This window comes from Gigantopelta aegis, chromosome 8 (assembly GCF_016097555.1).
Source record: "Gigantopelta aegis isolate Gae_Host chromosome 8, Gae_host_genome, whole genome shotgun sequence".
Classification (NCBI taxonomy): Eukaryota; Metazoa; Mollusca; class Gastropoda; order Neomphalida; family Peltospiridae; genus Gigantopelta; species Gigantopelta aegis.
Window position 1 is genome coordinate 47,129,070 of NC_054706.1, and position 6,000 is coordinate 47,135,069.

Here is a 6,000-nt window from a genome sequence, read left to right on the forward strand (position 1 = left end):
GTGGCGGCAGTGGGTTTCCTGTCTAATTAACTCTTTAGTTGTATGTGCTCTAGTGGTGTCGTTAAAGTAAACAAACTTTAACTCTTTAGTCCTTAACATATGTCTGACGCCATTTAACCGTTATTAAAATGTGTTGAGTGCGTCGTTAAATAAAACATTTCTTTCTTTTTCTTTCTTCCTTCCTTCCTTCCTTCCTTCCTTCCTTTTTTTTTTTTTTTTTTTTTTGACCACATAGCCAACGCTATTTGAGTTTTCGACCCACCATATTCTACTGTAGCTCATTACAAGACGAGAAAATGACTTGAGATAATCACGTTCTGTGAAATGTTGTTATCTGTGATATCACTACGCCGACGAGTGATACTCATGTGCCATGCGCAGTGTGTTGAGATATCAGGGAAACAGAAGCCGTGTTCTACATGCCGGGGTAAATTCTCAAAATAAACACAAAATAGTTCTAACAGGTCTACATATTTCCTATACAGCACGACACAAAAAAACGGTGCGTGTAGTCAGTATGTTTTCTTCTGTATACAGCAAGCCTATTAAGTGCCAACCTGTAATAAGAACCAAACAAGTTACATGGTGTATTTTTATGGCCAAAAACAAAACTGTTTGACAGTTGTTGGGTTGTTGTTGTTGTGTGTGTGTGTGTGGGGGGGGGGGGGGGGGGGGGGTGCTTATTTGGGGGGGGGGGGGGGGGGAGTTGTCGGAGATCGTTGTTGTTATTTTTGTGGTTTTCGTTTGTTGTTTTTTGGTTGTTGTTGTCTTTTTTTTCTTCTTTTTTTCATCCTTCGAGAACTGCATATAAATGATCTCTTGGTGTTTTTTTCTGCAGGAGGACCAAGTGTCGAAATTACCGTATATTGGACATCAAATAATGGTAGTTTATAATGTGTTAAGGTGTTGCGAAGCAACAATTCCTTTCCTTTCATGCTGTTTATTACGTACACACAGCAATACAAACACACCTCAACCCACCCCGCCCTCCCCCATAAAAAAAGTTAAATAATATTAATAATGGTGTTGCAAGACGTCATGTTATGGCCATAACGATCAGTTTTAGCGGCAACTTACCACCGACAACTTTATAAGGCACCCTGCAACTTTATATCTTAGTCATGTAACAATTTGGCAATAACACACACAGGGAAATGTCCGCCAATATTATGAATACCACTTTTAAAATGTCATGACAAAGACCTTTCGGGAAATGACACGTGTTCTGGTTTCTATGCCATATTATATTTGGGGCCTGCGCAAATGTTAAAATTTTGTTTTGTTTAAAGACACCACTAGAGCACATTGATTTATTATTCATCGGCTATTGGATGTAAAACACATGGTAATTTTGACACAATCATAGAGAGGAAACCCGCTACATGTTTCCCATTAGTAGCAAGGGATCTTTTATAGGCACCATCCCACAGACAGGATAGCACATATCACGGCCTTTGATATACCAGTCGCTGTGCACTGGCTGAAATGAGAAATAGACCAATGGGCCCACCGACAAGACAAGACAAGACTTTATTTACACTCGGGCCGTTACACAACGGCATAGGAGGAATATATACATAAACATTTTGTTATATACACGTGACAAGATGGTTGACAGTAAATACATTAATTACAATACATTTACAAACACATATACAAACACATACAGTCACGCACATCAATATATTATGTAATAATACAGATATTTAATACAGATATACGGGTATCCAAGTACTTATAAATGAATAGATTGTTAAACTTGTATATGGTGCAGTGGATAATGATAGTATTTTGTTAATTATGTTTGGTTTTGATGGTGTTTGTAGTCAAGGGCGTTTGAATTCATTAGTTATTATATTTATGAAATATGATAATTTCTTTAGGGTACTAATTCGTTTATTCTCCATTAGTTCTCTAAATTTATAAGTACTTGGTCGCGTATAATAATATGGGTGTAGCAACTGGACTCTTGAATTATGGAAAAAATGGCAAATAAAAAGATAATGAAACTCGTCGCCAATGTCCATTACATTACATAATGTGCAAATTCTATCTTCTATGAGTATATTATTCCAACGTCCAATTTCAACGGGTAGGTAATGGTTAGACGTTCTAAATTTGCTGTCCACAGTTTTTCTGGTAGTTTATTGATATAGCTTTCGAAAAATAGTTGTTCTTTGTATAATTGGTAAGTGTTGCCTCTCGATGGCAGTGATATGTTATTTTTTCATGTTTGTAAATACTGATCGCATTGTCTTTGTTTAATTTGTTGTGAGAGACAATTTACTGATATGAAAGATTGTCTTATCCAGATATCACCCATTCAGTGTTATTCAGTGTGTTTTTTAACAGTATTAATCCAGTTATAGTTAGTTCCGTTAGTAAGGTGGTCATTTAACATAATTTTGTATAAAAGAGTAAACAATTTTGATTGTTTTCCTGATATCAGTCGCGCCCAGTAACAGGAGTCGATCTTAGACCGAGCGCGTATCAGGCGTGCGCACTACCACTGGACAACGTCCCGCCCCGCGCAAATGTTTTCAAGCCTCACAGCCCAAGCATCAACACGAGTGGCGCTTAACGTTCCTCTGGGGGTTTTAAAAATATATTTGTTTAATCTATGCCACGTTTACATATTCAACATCTAACGACGGCTGATTAAGCAATTTTCTTTTTCTTTCTTAGTATAGTGTCACTTTCCCGCCAATATATCAAGATGGCTTCACACGAGGAAACCTCAAAGTCATTTTGTTTTTCTTTCACTTTTTTTTAATTAAACCACCAGACAGTTTCAAACAGAAACCACAAAGTAATTTCTTCGCTTTTTTTTTTTTTTTTGCTTTTTTTTTCAATTCGGCAATCAAATAATTTCTAACAGATTCTAATTTCTAAAATTATTATTATTATTATTTTATTATTTTTTTTTTTTACTTCGACCACCAGACTGTTCCAGACAGAAACCATAAAGTGATTTCTTTTGTTTCTTTCTTCCTTTCTTTTTCTTTCTTTATTAATTTATATATTTAGAAAACAAAAAAACAAAACAAAAACAACACACAAAAAAACAAAAAAACATTGTTCATTTCATGTTCGAATTCAAAATTATATTTCCTCCAGCACTTCACTTTCTGGGAGCCCATCTCATTATGTTTGTTGACAGAGGAGCTAAATTGGTTCATCTTGTTCGCAGTTTCTCGTTAGACTATCTCCGCATCCATCTACCCTTGTTTTCGCTTGCGGACATCTTCGTGTGGTTTCGGCTTTGATCGAGTGAAGGCCCCCGTCGTCTTCGTGGCTTGGTCTAAACGCCGAGCCCTATGGCGTCGTCACTGGATCCTCTCACACTGACTGATAACTCGCCAAGGAGAAGGTCTTTCTGGTACAGAGCCGTGTTTTAGCCCACACCTGCGTAACCCAGGTAGATGTGTTTCGTTCTTTGTGTATTACAAATTGATGAAGCATTCTCGCTAAACGATAACCTATCTGGGTGGGGTGGGGTGGGGGGGGGGGGGGGGATTATTAACTGAAATAATATGTGTGTGTCGAGCAGTAAATGTTGTCATCATTGTGCAATGTTTGTAAAGTTAATTACTGTTTATTTAAAAATGATACAGTTGTTCAATAATGGTCTTGTACACGGTGGCGTCGTGGTTAAGCCATCGAATTACAGGCTGGTAGGTGCAGGGTTCGCAGCCCGGTACAGACTCCAACCCAGAGCGAGTTGTAAAAGGCTCAGTGGGTAGGCGTAAGGCCGCTATACCCTCTTCTTTCTCACTTACCACTAACTAACTAACAACTAACCCACTGTCCTGTTATTGTTGTTAATGATGTTGTATGTTTGTTTATTTTTTATCCGTTTGCTGACACCAGCTTGTTTGGTAATATGCAATAAATTGATTGATTGATTGTCCTAGACAGAGACCCCAGATAGCTGAGGTGTGTGCCCAGGATAGCGTGCTTGAACCTTAATTGAATATAAGCACGAAAATAAGTTGAAATAAATGTACACTGTGTTATAACGTTTTAATGAATTACTAAGTAAGTGTAGAGATGAAGAATTTAACAACTATATAGTATCCTGCGTCGTAAATAAACCTCAAAGAATATACAATGAAACGTCTCAAAACCGGACCCTTTGTAAACCAGAATTATCTCAAAACCGGACCCTTTGTAAACCAGAATTATCTCAAAACCGGACGTTTTGTAAACCAGAATTATCTCAAAACCGGACGTTTTTCACGGTCCCTTTTTAAATATCAGTACAAAAGAGAATCTCTCAAAACCGGATACCTCTTAAAACCGGATATTTTACTTGGTATCAGCGTGTCCGGTTTAGGGGGGTTTCACTGTACTAGTATTTAGTTCAAGATACAGTATGTTCTTCTGTCATTTACAAAGTACACGAAATATCAACTATTCGTTCGTTTTCTGCACTCACCCACTTTGCTTTCACCAATTGTTTCAATATATATATAATTATATTCAATTGCGTTTACTGCACCAGGGCCATACAATTGTAATCTAAATATCCACTATATCCGATATATATAGTTGTTTTAAAATAAGGGGGAGGGCAAAGAGATGACATAACTTATATAGTCTTGTGTATATTTTTAGATATCTAAATGTATTGTCATTGCATATGGATTACTGGATGTTTAGATTACAATTGTATGGTACTGGTGCAGTAAACGTAATTGAATTGAACCGAATTGTGCTATTATGTAAGCGAAAGAAAGAAAGAAAGAAATGTTTTATTTAACGACGCACTCAACACATTTTATTTACGGTTATATGGCGTCAGACATATGGTTAAGGACCATACAGATTTTGAGAGGAAACCCGCTGTCGCCACTACATGGGCTACTCTTTCCGATTAGCAGCAAGGGATCTTTTATTTGCGCTTCCCACAGGCAGGATAACACAAACCATGGCCTTTGTTGAACCAGTTATGGATCACTGGTCGGTGCAAGTGGTTTACACCTACCCATTGAGCCTTGCGGAGCACTCACTCAGGGTTTGGAGTCGGTATCTGGATTAAAAATCCCATGCCTCGACTGGGATCCGAACCCAGTACCTACCAGCCTGTAGACCGATGGCCTAACCACGAAGCCACCGAGGCCGGTTTATGTAAAAGATGCAGTGCACTAGATTTGTTTGTAACGCTGTACGTGTATGTACTGATATCACTAATGATATTTTGATTCTGAATTGATGGCTCACTTCAGTGTCGGTGCGGGGTGTGGCCTGATCTCGTAACAGTATTTAACAACACACTCCACACATTTTATTTACGGTTACATGGCGTCGGACATATGGTTAAGGACAGATATTGAGGGAGAAAACCCGCTGTCGCCACTTCATGGGCTACTATTTTCGATTAGCAGCAAGGGATCGTTTCTATGCACCATCCCATAGAAAGGATAGCACACACCACGGTCTTTGGTGTACCAGTCGTGGTGCACTGGCTGGAGCGAGAAATAGGCCAATGAGCCCATTGGCGGGGATCGATCCCAAACCGACCGCGCATCAAGCGAGCGCTTTACCACTGGGCTACGTCTCGCCCCCATGGATTACTGGATGTTTAGATTACAATTGTATGGTACTGATGCAGTAAACGTAATTGAATTGAACCGAATTGTGCTATTATGTAAGAGGTGCAGTGCACTAGATTTGTTTGTAACGCTGTACGTATATGTACTGATATCATTAATGATATTTTGATTCTGAATTGATGGCTCACTTCAGTGTCTGTGCAGGGTGTGACCTGATCTCGTAACGGCAGTGACAGCCTTAGGAGGAAGGAAATGGTTTATTTAACAACACACTCCACACATTTTATTTACAGTTATATGGCGTCGGATATATGGCCAGACATATATTGAGGGAGGAAACCCGCTGTCGCCACACCATGGGCTACTCTTTTCGATTAGCAGCAAAGGATTTTGTATATGCACCATCTCATAGACAGGATAGCACATACAACGGCCTTTGATGTAC

General features: G+C 38.8%; 1 long non-coding RNA gene across 1 annotated transcript in view; it reads left to right on the forward strand.

Moving 5' to 3' along the window:
- LOC121380002 overlaps positions 1-6,000 on the forward strand; it is a 57,267-nt gene that overhangs the window by 43,492 nt on the left and 7,775 nt on the right. Inside the window, exon 3 of the long non-coding RNA XR_005958869.1 lies at positions 3,118-3,418. This is a non-coding gene — a long non-coding RNA (uncharacterized LOC121380002). The remainder of the gene's footprint in view (positions 1-3,117; positions 3,419-6,000) is intronic.